Source organism: Pinus tabuliformis, chromosome 7 (assembly GCF_031772625.1).
Source record: "Pinus tabuliformis cultivar Carrire ecotype Pingquan chromosome 7, CPIR1, whole genome shotgun sequence".
NCBI classification, from domain to species: domain Eukaryota; kingdom Viridiplantae; phylum Streptophyta; class Pinopsida; order Pinales; family Pinaceae; genus Pinus; species Pinus tabuliformis.
In genome coordinates, this window is record NC_142293.1 from 2,043,973,295 (window position 1) to 2,043,988,551 (window position 15,257).

Consider the following 15,257-nt stretch of genomic DNA (forward strand, 5'->3'; position numbering starts at 1 on the left):
GAAAATGGTCTTCTTGATTATACAAATAATATTCTTATTTTTTGATTCATCCATACCATTTCCCCAGAGATAATAATTTGATGCATGCTTCAAAACAATCCCATTCTCTAATGAAAATTCATAAATTTTTAACAATGAAAAATATGTTGCATTATCAAAGACAAGTGACGTAGGAATGCCAAACCTAGTTATGATGTTCTGTTGTAAAGCTTGGATGACTTCCTGATCATTTACTTGTTTGAGAGGAACTGCTTCCAACCACTAGGTGAAGTAATATGTTGCTATTAGGATATACTAGTGCTACTTCAACGAATGAGGAAAAAATTCTCTGATCACATCAAGGCCCCACTGTTGGAATGACTCTTCAACTACTAATGGTAGCAGTTGGGCGACTGGCCTCTGATCGCATCCTACGCATCTATGACATACTTGGAACTTGCGGACATAAGTGTGAGCATCCTTAAATAGAGTGGGCCAATAATAACCAGCCCTCATAACCTTATGCACTATAGTGTCACCCGCATAGTGGCCACATGTCGGTCCATCATGTAAGTCTTTCAAAACCTTCTTTGTATCCTGCGGCTTAAGGCACCTTAGCAGGACACCATTGTGGTGATTATGGAAAAGCACTCCATGAACCAATTGGTAAGATAAATAATTTAAACATATTTCCCTTTTTTGTTTGTTTGATAAGTGCGAGGACAAGGTGCCATGCTCCAAAAATTTCCATGGTCTGCATACCAAGGCGCTATAGATGTTGAATGAGGAACATAATCAATATTGTACATTTCGATCTTCTGCTCCCACCCTGAAAGATATTGTTCCAGGGCATCTCTTGCTTTAGAGACTAGCTTACAAAGGCCATGACCTTTTATGGTGTGAACTAGCTTGAATTCCAGATCATACTCTTGAAGACAGGTCATTGAGATAGCCCTCTTCTCACCTAGCTATTGTTGCACGAATAGTGTTCTTACTCTTGGATGAGGTACAAATATAGTCGTGTGAACTTTCAATATGTAGGGCCTGAAATAATTAACTGCCTTGTATACCGCATACATTTTTTTATCAATGGTAGGATAATTTAATTCATGTCCTTGTAGACTAGTGCTCATAAAAGAAGTAGGCCATTGATTTCCTTCACTATCCTTTGATTCAACAAAACAAAAATTGACAAATCCAAACCGAACATATAGAGAAGGAAATCCTTGCCATAATCTGTACTAAAGAGTGTGGGTGGATGATGATAACCTATTTTATCTGAGTGAAAGCGTCTTTCTCCAATTTGTACCACCTATACACTGCATCTTTCTTAATCATCTCTTGAATGGGTTTGACTATCTTAGCATAATTAAAGATGAATTTCCACAAGAAATTGATTTTCCCTCAGAAAGACTGTATGGCTTTCTTAATCACCGAGAACGGGATCTGTGTGATAGCCTTGACCATCTCGGGATCAATCATGATTCTGCTCTTTGCTATGATGTGCCCCTGTAAAATCGCTTCGCACAGACCAAAGACACCTTTCTTGGGATTGAGAGAAATCCCCTACTTTTGGCACCGCTCGAATATCTGCTTCAGATGATGTACATGATTTGATCGTTTCTCAGAAAACATGGTAACATCATCTAAATAAACAACAACTCTTTGACCTATAAGGCTACGAAAGGCAATGTCGATCACTTTTTGGAAAGCGACAAAAATGAAGTTAAAGAGGAGATATTGCTTATATTAAACAAAGTGGTGCTGAACCAAAAGGAGATGCGGCCTTGTCTCAAGCACATATAAGAGCAGTTGCCTCAAGCCCCTAATCCAAGTGGCTATAACAAGGAATGCCTCAACCCAATTTAGGTGGATGCCTTGGGTTATCCTTAGTTTATATGATTTTTTTACTAAGCTGAGTTGGTCCTTTTGTTTAGGTAGGAATAGAGTTTTAGACATAAAAACCTACTTATGAGGCTTTTTCTAGACTTGTCTAGGTCTAGTTTATTTTTTGTTTTATATTGCAAGCAACTCTATCTATTTATGGCTCATGGATTCAAAACTATGATATTTTTAAAAACATATTCCCAAATATTTTTTTAATGGTATGAATTTCCCCAGTGAAAGATCTGATAGATAGAGCTTGAACTTGCTATATTTTCCTAATATAATAGAAGGTTAACTTACAAAACTAAAAACACCACATAAATTACTATTTTTTCCAAAACTTAACTAGTCACTTTAGTGAAATCCAATTAATACCCTAGTTATAAATATACAAGAACTAATTAATTTGTATACATGACCATCCATTTTGAAGACATGCATCTGATTTAAATATTACCCCATCAAAAAATTAAAATGAATATTATTTACCTTTTTAAATATCAATAAGGAATACTACTTTGTAAGTCCTATGTTGCTCTTAATTTCTTTTTGTCTAGATATTATTTAAAATCGTTTCAATATATCAACATAGGCTTTTGAATTCTCAAGATATTTTTGTAAACTAGATATGTGTTTAGCTATCAAATTTTAACTATAAATTAATGAAAACCTAACTAAATTCCTTTGCCCACTTCTATTCATAGTTATGGAATATATTAATAAATTCTACCTTCCTTCCACTGCAAAAAATTAATATTGCACACATTTACGCCTCAACAATGAGCCTCCATTGTAATAGTTTAATAGTTTCAGTTTCTTAATTGTTAGACTTTTCTACTCACTCCTCATCTTTGTTGGTTAAGATTTTTGTTTAATGAAGTATTTTGGAAACTTAATAAACACTAGTAAACACAGTTTAAACCAACATGTAGCCATTGGACCAAAACTTGAAATTTGCATTTGAAAAAAAAAACTCAATAATTCTATTGTTTTAGTGTCCACATCAATAAAATCTCAGTGTCCACATCAATAAAATCTCAACTCTCCATGGTCATTCCCTAAATCTAGAGCCACAACTGCAACCAACTATTGCCTTCCTTTGGAACGATTTTGACAAAAAATGAAGAGAACAAAACATGGAGCAGAGGACTGCTCTTCTTAGTATTACGAATCAATTAAATAAGATTAATATTGGAAACATCACTAATAAATGACTGGAGTGAAACTTGACTTAAATTGGATTAAGTGAAACTGAACTAGGACACTTGCAGGGATGGTTTTGAATCCTAATTGGTGGTTGGAATTAGATTCTCCAACACTCCCCCTTAATTACAACCAGATAAAAATTCAATTAAGATACCTGCTGGTCAATGTCACAACTAGGCTTACAATTTAAAAAATTTGAGATCATTTGGATTTCTTTTTCTTTTCCTTTTCTTCCTATACTCTAAATTGTTTAACTTTTTCTTTTTGTTGTATGCTTCAAATTTTAGTGTCTTCATTTGCTGGTGTAGGTCTTCCATTGCTCCAAGCTGTCGAAGCATGTGTTGGCATTCTTCAAAAAATGATTTGTATGTGAGATGCTGCCACATATTATCTTCTGTAGTGTTCTTTTCATCATCAATCTGTTGCAACATAAGATTATAATAAAATAATATTTCTTCAGGACTCTAATACCTGAAAATTTCATTGATTTTCTCATCATTGATATTGTCTTCAACATTCATTTCTGCAACTTCTATACAGAGTTTATCAAAGCATGGTGTTGCAATCCATGCTTCAAGTAAATTTATCTGTTCTTCATAATCGTTTTATGTACCTAAAACAGAAAAATGGTTCTGTGTACATCTGTGGAACCACATTGCTTCTATTCCTTTTGCTCTGCAATGAGAGCTTTCTTCTATTTCACTTCCTTATCTGTCTCTTCCTTTGTCATTGTTTTCTTTTTGTGGGCTTCCTTCTTTGTCTCTTCCTCTATATCTGTCTTTGTCTTGGTCTCTTCTACTTCTGTACCAACCCGTGCTGCTGCAGACAAGTTATCTTCCACTGACTCAAGTGGGATTTTCTCACCGAATAACATCATGACTATATGATGTTGTTGTTGCATCACCTTCAACCATTCATCATTAGCCAACAATTATTCATCAAATTTTATATCAGCAATATTGATTGTTGGATTCACCATAGAATTGACTACTCCAATAGCAACTTTACTGTCATCAAAAAGCAAGCTCTATTGCTGGATTCACCAAATTGTCATCAACAAGCTCTGTTCCTGGAATCACCAAACCTTCATCATCAGCAAGATTCGTTGGCAAAATCATCATATTTTCATCATCAAGCTCTAATGCTGGAATCACCAAGTTTCCGTCCACTTGTAGCTCTGCATAGTGGGGTTGACACGCATCTAGGTGATCCTTCTCTCTTACTTCTCCTACTTCTTGCACAAAATCTTTTACAAAAATATCACAATGTTGAGAGATGATTGGAATATTACACTTTAATCTCCTTTTCAAGAATTAAAAAAAAAATCTCATTTAACAAAAAAAAATACAACACCCTTACAAACTTTATCTGAAATCCTTTGATTTTATTTTACAAAACTGTTTTTTAACGATATGGAGGTTTAACTTTATCTGAAATCCTTTGATTTTATTTTACAAAACCGTTTTTTAACGATATGGAGGTTTTTCGTTAAAAAAAAAAACTTAATTTTTGTTGTGATTGTAATAAACCTTTCCCTCAAACAAAGAAAATAGTTCCTTTTAAAACAAATATGAATGCTATTTTTGCTTTATTTATTAAAAAAGCCTCACGTCTATCCCAAATATGTATGTCCCAAGTTTCCTCCCATATAAAAGGAACTTTGTTTAAAAAATTACCACACCTGCATCCCAAGGAGATTCACAACTAAAGATGCATAACTTTTAAAAAAATGGAGTGGAGTCTTCCCTTTGTAGATTTTTAAGTTAATCACTCTAACACACTAATGTAGATTTTTAAGTTAATCACTCTAACACACTAATAAGCTAAGAGGATTCAATTTTTTTGACATGCGGTATAACATAAGTTCATGAACTTTTGGGATGTATTAATATATGGATAAAACTTTGGAAATTGTAATTCCTATTTGTCTTAATTTTCTACACGAGTTTGTTCATATTACTTGAGATGGTTAATATCTAAATTTTCTCAGATTAATATGTGATTGAGATATTTTCATATACCTATCTTAAAACAAGACTAAATTTATTTATATGTAACCTTATTTAGTGTGAATATTCAATACAGGCTAAAATTTTAAGTTGGTAGTGGAGCCCGTATGGGCCTTGGCCCCTTTTGACCTGAGGGAATAAAGAATTTGATAAATGTTTGTTTTTCCATTCAATTTTTTTGGTTTGTCCATTCATTCGCGCCAAGCTGCTTGGTGAAGTGTGGACGAGTATTTCCACAGCTTTAGAAGTTTTCTGTTCACTATGCTGTTGTGACTTTGGAAGGACCGTCAAGCCACCTTTTAACGAAGTTGACCGAAGAGGCGTATGACTAAGCTATGTGTGGGGGATCATTGCGTGTGTAATAAATCTTTCTAAACCTCTCTATGGATCGCCGAGTTCTGTGGCGTGGCTGTGTGATAAAGCCGTGTGGAGGAGCCATTCCTATGGATGCGTGAGGAGCCATTGCCAAGTATGGAGTGATCTGCTTGTCACTGAAATTTCATTGGTGCACGCACTTGGTCCATTAGGTGTGACATCGTCCAATACTGAAACTCTGGTTGATGCTGCTCCCGGGAAATTATGCAAACTGAAAGAAGTGGTAACAATTTTTACGCAGATTGATGGCAACAACTGCATCAGTAGCTGCAACAGCAGCAACATCACCACTCAGAATTTATATTACCATCTAATTATCATGGAAAAATGATTTCAATATTGCAATTCTTAATGCGTAGGAAGTAGGTCAAGAAGATGTAGAGCTTAACGAGACATGCGGTTCATATTCTCGGAGGTCAACACTTCACTCCTTTGCAGGGTTCGATTTTGGATCATTCACAAACTCGAGGAATCAACATTGAATGTGAGCTCAGGAGAAAGAGTTGTTGGAGGTAGATCTTGCATTAAAGGAATTCAAGTTGCACAATATAGTATTCAGCCGATGTAGCAGAGCTTGAGAAAGGCAAGGCCTGCGGTGCATTGAAGGACACCATCAAAGTTGGCTTTGCCAAGGTCAATAGCGATTACGAGTTAGACGTAGCTGTGGTCAAAGCCACCAATCATGTCGAGCGTCCTCCAAAGGCATGTTAGGAAAAAACTTTTCGGGACCTCATTAGCTCGACCTCCAATGGATGTAGCTTACTCTATACATGCTTTTTCCAGGTGACTGGCCAAAACTCATAACTGGTTGCATTAAAGACATTGATAGTTATCCATAGTATATTAAGGGAGGTAGATCCTACATTTAGGAAGCTCTATTGAACTTCTCATTTGGAGGGCATATTCTTAGTTTATCCAATTTTAAGGGAGGTAGACCCTACATTTAGGGAAGCTCTATTGAATTTCTCATTTGGAGGGCATATTCTTGGTTTATCCAATTTTAAGGAGGCATATTCTTCGTTTATCCAATTTTAAGGATGAGTCAAGTAAAGCATGGTTGTTTGTGTGTGCTTGGTTAGAGAAATTTTTTATGAAGAAACTATTTGGGAATTAAAATCAATATACATATTGAGATTAGAAACTTCAATATGAATTTATTTTGTTAGAATTGGCTACTCTAACAAATGACAGGTTAAGCATGGATTTCCAAGACTTAATTGACAAAGACAAAGATGCCGAAGATGTGAACAATTTTAAAGGAGGAGGTAAAGGATGATGGAAAACTAAGTTAAAGTTTGTGTGAGTTTGTGGAATAGACTCATGATGTATTATGTGTCACATACATTTATTAGTAAGCAAGTCTAGGATGTTTTGTAGTGGTCTTTGTAAAGTATGTACCTGCCAACTCTAGATTTAGAGTGTGTAATGTAAGCCTGCTGAGGCATGTGTAGCCCCATGAGGTTCGTGGTAAATTCAAAACCACTTTGTATTTGCAATGTTGGTTTGTAACCACGTGTGAGAGTGAAGTGGATAGGAATTCTTGTTGGCACGGTTTAGGGACAAAACACTTGGCATGGTTGAGGGTGAGACGAGAAAACCCTGGGCCTAGTTAAGTTGGGTCTGTGGTGAGACTTGGTGGCTAAATTGAGTGCCTTGGTGGTAGAGTTGAGCCTTCATGGTTGTGTTGAGCATTCACGGCTGAATTGAGTGCCTTGGTAGCAGAGTTAAGCCTTGGTGGCTATGTTGAGCCTTCGTGGCTGAGTTGAGCCTTGGTGATTGAGAGCCCTTATTGGCATGGTTAAGGTTAATCTAATAAAACCCAGAGCATGGTTATGGGTAATACGATAAAACTCATGATGATGAAGGGCATCTTAGTACACTAGCGGTTGCATCGATTGGCATCCATGCATTCTGGTGGATGGTTGCTCCTTTATATGGATGTTGACATATTCTTTTGTTATGTATGACTACAAATAGACTTTTCATTTTGAGATCAAGACAAGTAATCATTAAGGGGGTGACTTGGAAATTGTAATTCCTACTTGTCTCAGTTGTGGTTCATTCTATCTACAGGAGTATGTTCCTATTCCTTAGGGTTGTTATTATCTAGATGTTCCTATATTAGTGTGTGGTTGAGATGTTCTCTCAACCAAGTGAGTTCCAAGATAGTCTACCTATCTTGAGACAACACTAAATGTATTTATATGTAGCCTTATTTGATGTGAATATACAATATAGTGTGCATGCTCAAATTTTAAGTTAAACTTCTCGGATGCGTTACCTCGGATGCAATTGAATCTATTGTTAAAAATCTAGGCCTTCTTCAAAACTAGAGTTCTCTCTATTGCTTCTTGGTAAGAGGCTTAATTAAACTTCTTCAAACTTCTGTTTCTCTCTCAAAGAGTCTTATGAAGGCAAACCTTTTGTCTTGGTTTCTCTCACTTCACTCACGTTGCTGCTCTCTTAGGGAGTCTTATGTAAACTAGCTTATCTTCTCTTCTGCTACTCTCAAGGAGTATCACGCAGGCTAAGCTCTGATACCATGACAAAAAATGAAGAGAACAAAACAAAAATTGAAGAGAACAAAACATGGAGCAGAGAACTGCTCTTCTTAGTATTATGAATCAGTTAAATAAGTTTATATTGGAAACATCACTAATAAATGACTGAAGTGAAACTAAAATGGACACTTGGAGGAACGATTTTGACACCTAATAAGTGGTTGGAATTAGATTCTCAAACAATTTTTGGGGTAATTAAAACCATGCTATAACACCAAACCCATCATAAACAACTTAACTCACAAGTTTTGAGCTCCACCAACAACATTGACTTCAAAACCAACTGAGACAGTGCGTGCTCACCCATTTCACAACCCATTCTTAGCCCACTTTGTTTCTTTAGTGTGCTCACGCACTCACAATCCATTGTCAAACAATTAAATTGAATAGGAAACCATATTGATTGGATATTTGAAATTACTTTTGTAGATTTAGGCTATATTCGCAGTTTTTCTTGAAATAGGTAAGAAATTTGAAAATGGTTAACATTGTAGAGTTTTTGAGATATCATAATCTTTGTGCTATAGATGGTTAGTATAGTTATATACTAAAAAATATTATTTAAACAATTTGAAATTATAATTCTACAATAATTGTATAATTTAATTTTAGTTGATAATGATAATTGATTTAAAAATAATAATATATATATTTAGTTATTTAATAATGAAAATTAAAAATCTGATTACATATCAATCAATCAAATAATGTTACATATAAATACATGTAATGTTGTCTTAAGATAGGTAGACTATCTTGGACACAGAATCATTTGGTTGAGAGAATATCTCAACCACACAACAATCTAGGAAACATCTAGATCTAAACAACTCCTAAGGAATAGGAACATACTCATTTACATCGAAAGAATCACAACTGAGACCAGAGAATGTTGAAAAAATAAATAGGAGTGTTAAAACTAACTAAAATCTTGATATGCTTGATCTGAAAGAGTATATGATGATGCATTTTAAATATCATTTCAAATAAATAAAATGCTAACAATTTGCTTTTGTTCTGTAAAAAACGAGTGAGACTACTTGCAAATGAATTCTAAACAACAAAACTTTAGAGTTCAATCATTATATAAATAACAGGATGCTTTTGATATATAAAGAAATAGTTATATAATATTTATATTATAAAAGGTTTAAATTTTATTTTCTATAAATCATATGAAAATATTTAATAAAATATTAAAATTTTAATATCAATTAACATTTAGTGATTTAATTTCTTTTTACATTTAGTAAACATGGAGTTAGATCCATGCTGATTTTACAAATAAGAATAATAATAGAAAACAACCTATCAATAATATATATATATATATATATATATATATATATATATATATATATATTTATTTATTTATTTATTGTGTATATAGTATTTTATTTTTGGAGAAGTAAAATATTATTAAATTTTAAAATAAAATGTTTTGATTACAAAGAAATTTATTATATATTATCAAAATAATTATGTCTTTTTATCTATTGAATTAGATTGATTGAATAAAAGAATATTAAGTGTCATATAAATAAAGCGATGGTTTTCTAGGCATGTGGTATTGATAAACCATGGTATTAGCTTATGACATTGTAACAAATATTATTTATAGACTAATAATCTCTATTGTTAAGAATAATGTATCTTCAAATGGCATAGTATCACTAATATAAGCATTGGTTCATTTTACCATAATTAAGTACTACAATTTCAAGCAAGATTGTGATTTTTTGTTTTTTAAAATGTACTTTTGAATGCATAAATGGATTTGGTCAGTCACCTACAACTAGAGGTGGAAGAACGAAAGAGTGAAAGACCAGGGTAGAGGGTTTCTGTGGAGGATTTTCTCCATGGACGGATGCAAAGGAGGGAGCTCCACTCCCTCCTACAAAGAGGCAGTGGCCAACAAGGGCAAGAAACCTCCAGAATCAGGCAGAGGTAACACTAAGGAAGGAGGAAAAAACAGGGAAGAGGAAACAGAAAATAGCAAAGCGAAGGAGAATGATAGCACAAAGGACAAGGAGGAAAATGACAAAAAACAGGGAAAAAGAGACATGAAACAAAAGGGACCGTGCAAGCCCAAAGCTGAAATCACTCCCAGAGTAATCTTAAATGACCCAGCGCTGCAGGCCCACCGGGAGCACATGCAGACGTATGCAATCATATGTAAATTCATGGGACTATGGCCCACTGAAAAGGCTTTACAAACATGGATCAGATACCACTGGAAACCTAAAGGAAGCATTAATCTCCATCTAGGATCCAAGGGATTCTTCACTGTGGTATTTACAAATATTGAAGACAAAGACAGAGTGTTTGAAGGCGGGCCCTACTTCTATGCAGCAGCAGGGCTCTACATGCGGCCGTGGATGATGAACTTCGTTCCGGAGCGGGAAACCTTTACCTCAGTCCCGGTTTGGGTAAGACTATATTCTCTACCTCTGGATTACTGGCAAATAGAATCACTAACAGCCATAGGCAATAAATTAGGAAGGTATGTCAAAACTTCGGAAGCCACAAGAAGGGGAAAATATACTTCCTTTGCTAGGATTTGTGTAGAGATGGATCTATTTGGAGCCCTTCCGGACGAGGTCATATTGGAGGTTTATGATGAGGAATGGGTGCAGACAGTTGACTATGAGCATATTCCATTTAGATGTCATAAATGTCATGAACACGGGCACCTTCTAAGAGACTGCCCTCTCAGTAAAGCAGAGAACAAAAGAAAACCTAACACAATGAAAGAAACAGATAGCTTTCACAAAGTAGCTCACAAAGGTAAAAGCAGCAAAAAAGGGCCAAAACAACAACTAAGTGGAGGTCAAATGGGGAGGCCGAATCAGTTCCAGGTTCTTGAAGAGGAGGAAGAAACAACAGTTGAAGATCAAGTAATGAAGGATGATTATGATAAGCAGGAGAAGGAAGAAGAACCTGATCAGGAACAGGTAAACGAAAAACAGAAAGGGATCATAATAAGTGAATCAGAGACAGATATGGATCAGGAAATGACCCAGAGTGAGATGGAAATGGAGGACACTGAGTTACAAGAGATTCTTGACAGAGAAAACCTAGATCTAGAAGGGTTCTTGAGTAAGGGAACAACTGGTGGGGTAGAATCTCTACCACAAGAAGATTGCAATCGAATAAAGCAGTTATTCTTATGGAAAACTCAGGCAAAGGATCTGGCAGAAGAAAACAACATTGAAAGACAGGGCAACCAAGGAGTGAAAGCAGTAAAAACAACTCTAGGATTAGCTCCGAGAAACCCAGGAAAAAAAAGAGGCAGAAAAAAGCAGAACGAGCTACTAATGGAATGTGGCAAGCTCATGATAGACTCAGGTAAGATGAAAGATCTAACCAGCTACTCTTTTACCAATCTGTAATTATGAAGTTTACAACTTGGAACATCAGAGGTCTAGGAAGCAAGAGAAAACAGAGAATACTGAATAACAGAATGAAACAAGTAGCTCCAGATATAATTTTTGTCCAAGAAACGAAATGCTCTGTCCAAAAGTTGAGGCAAATCCATAGTAAGTGGCTCAGCAGATATGAATTTATAGAAGTCAAGGCTGAAAACACAGCAGGGGGTATCCTCACCCTCTGGAATCCCCAAAAAATAGGAATAATTGATGCAGAGGCATCAAGGAATTATTTATCAGTTGTTATACAACCTGTAGGAGATAGGGACACTTATCTAGTAACGAATGTCTATGGCCCTCAAAGGTTAGATGACAAAATCAGGTTTATGGATTCCTTGGTGGACCTCCGGAACAGACATGTAGGGCTACCGTGGGTAATAGGAGGAGATTTCAACATGATTAGATCTCTCTCGAAGAAAAAAGGGGGGACAAGAGCACTAAATAAATATTCCTCAGCTTTCCAAATCTTTTCAGAAAACATGAAGCTAGTGGACATTGAGACAAACAATGGTCTATGTACTTGGAACAACAAAGAGGAGGGGATTCCTAGGTAGCTTCCAAGCTAGACAGATTCATGATCTCTGAGGAGCTCATGCTTCTAGAGAAGGAAATAATAGCAGGTATTCTTCCTTTTGGAGGCTTAGATCACTGGCCGATTCAAATGGAGATCAAGGGCATAAGCACCCCAAGAAACAAACCATTCAAATTTGAAAATATATGGCTTGCACACCCTGAATTCATCAGCAACATTGGAAAATGGTGGGCTGAAGACCTGCAGATTCAGGGATCAACTATGTTCCTGCTACATAAAATATTAAAACACATCAAGCTGAAGCTAAAGGAATGGAACAAGAAGGAATTTGGCAATATTTTCACAAGTAAGAAAATTGTGGAGAACAAAATCCTAGAGATCAATCAAGATTTGATCAAGGATGGCTTTGATAAAGACAAAAATGATCTAGCAGAGAAATATCACCAAGAATGGGAAATGTTGTGTAAACAAGAAGAAATTTTTTGGAAACAAAAATCTAGGGTTCTATGGCTAAAAGAAGGAGAACATAACACTAAATTTTTCCATATATCTACCATTGCAAACAGAACTCACAACATAATTTCTTCGATCAAGGACGAGGATGGCCAAATTCATCAATCCCATGAGCAAATAGATGCAGTATTAGTAAATCACTTTTGGGACATTGCCAAGGAAAAATTTTCAGGAAGAGAAGCTTTCATTAAGGACCTAATTAAACATATCCCTAAACTGGTATCCAGAGAGGATAATTGTAATCTCAACAAACCTGTAACTGAAAAGGAGGTAAGTGATGTCCTCAAGGAAATGCAAAATGGCAAGGCACCAGGTCCGGATGGATTCAATGTGGATTTCTTCAAAGCCTGCTGGAATATTGTAAAAAAGGACATTGTTGAGATAGTGGAGGATTCCAGGCGGAACAAGACCATTTTGAAAGCTCTCAATACCTCCTTTATTGCCCTTATTCCTAAGCAGGATAATGCTCAAATGCCAGAGAGATATAGACCCATCGCTTTATGCAATGTTGTCTACAAGATAATTTCCAAGGTTGTGGCTAACAGACTCAAACCCCTGCTGCCCACGCTTATCTCGGGGGAACAAACTGGGTATGTAGAAGGCAGACAAATTCTGGACAATATAATTCAAGCTCACGAGGTGGTTCACTCGTTAACAAGCAACAAGAGAGCAGGCATGATCATGCAACTGGACATAGCCAAAGCATATGACAAAGTGAATTGGCTATACATCAAAAAAGTGCTCACAGTGTTTGGTTTTGATCATAATTGGGTTAGATGGGTCATGGCCCTAGTAACTACTTCCAGCTTTTCAATTTTAGTGAATGGCTCTCCTTCTGAACTTTTTCTCCCTTCCAGGGGACTTAGACAGGGAGATCCACTCTCTCCTTTTCTATTCATCCTCATGATGGAAGGGCTGGGGCAGTCCATTAAGCATGCAAGAGTTATGGGAAGAATTCAAGGACTCCAACTTTCAGAGAATGGGCAAGTTCTGACTCATCAACAGTTTGTAGATGATACCATGTTATAGGGAATTCCCACAGTTAAAGAAGCACTTGCTTACAAACAAATTTTGAAGGACTTTGCTAAAGCTACAGGCATGGAAGTCAATCTTTCCAAATCGAAAATCTTTTTCTTTAACACTCATATTTCCATCCAGAGAAATATCTCCAGAATTTTAGGCTTTCAAAGAGAATCCCTTCCCTCTAAGTATTTGGGAGTACCTCTTACAGCTAAACCCCGAATCAAAAACATATGGGCTCCGTTAACAACCAAAATGCAAGACAAGGTAAGGAAATGGACATTCAGATCTTTAAATTTAGCTGGTAGACTAGTTCTTACTAAAGTTGTACTCCAAGCTATCCCTATCTTTATGCTATCAGCCCTCCCAGCTCCAATAGGAGTCCTTCAACAATTTAGGAATATTCAACGAGATTTTCTTTGGGGCAAAGAGGAAACAAGGAAAAAATGGGCTTTAGTCTCTTGGGAAAAGATCTGTAAACCCAAGAACCAAGGAGGCCTAGGTTTGGATAATCCAGAGATTCTAAGCAAGGCTCTAGGAGCCAAACTGTGGTGGAGGTGGGTTAAGAATCCTAAAGCACAATGGGCAAGCATCTGGAAGGAAAAATATGCCAATGCCTGGCCGGAGTCTAATATCATACGTATGACAGGAACAGTGAAAGGCTCTCCCATATGGAATAAGGCCTGGGAGAACAGAGGAGTAGTCCAAAAAAATAGTTTCTGGGAAATCAGAGAGGGAGATCTAGCTCTTTTCTGGGAGGACAAATGGCAACAAGAACCTCATCTATTGCAAGAAGAATTTTTGGGCCTCAAGCATGAGACAAACAAACAAGGACTAGTAAAGGTGAAAGACTTTTGGGAGAACGCACATAATGCAGGAAAGTGGAGAACTTGGAAAAAAATAGAGGGCAGAGAGGATAGAACCCTCAACAGTAAAGCAGAGTCTCTGAAGAGGATGCTGGATCAGAGGATGATTCTAGTAACTGAAGGGCAGGACCAACTAAGATGGGGTAACAACAAAGAGGGCACCTTTAATATCAAGGAAGCTAAAGGTATTCTCCTTGAACTGGAATCCCAAGATCCAAATAAAACTTGGCAGAAGCTATGGAGGCACAAAGGCTGGATGAAGATCAAACTCTTCATGTGGTTAGTTCACCACAGGAAAATTTTAACCTGGGACAACCTTAAAAAAAGGGGTATGTTGGGACCCTCCAGATGCCAACTCTGTGAGGCCCAAGAGGAGACTATGGAACATCTTCTCAACAGCTACATTTTCACCAACAGGATATGGGATTTTTTTACCAACATCTTCAATCAGTCTGATAGAGACAAAGAAAGTATTACTAACACTCTAAACAACTGGAGGAATAATTTTTCAGATAATGAAGTTCTCAATTCTGCCTGGGATCTCTTGCCAAGTTTCATTATATGGAATGTGTGGAAAGAAAGAAACAAAAGAATATTCAAAGAGGTAAAGACTGCCTCTCTTCGCTTGGAGGAGCTGATCTTAAAACAACTTAAGGAGACAGTTGGTACCACAGTAAGGGAGCTCCCCAAAAATCCTCCCTCAGCTGAAGAGTGGAGAATTCTCCAGCAGTTAGGCTTGCAGGGGCTTATTCCACAAGGTCTAGACAGGAAAATAAGCATGAGAGAAAAGGTGGAGGAGTTCTGGTATCCTCCCCCTAAAGGTTTTTTAAAGTACAACATTGATGGGGCTTCTAAAGGCAACCCGGGGGAGGCTGGATTTG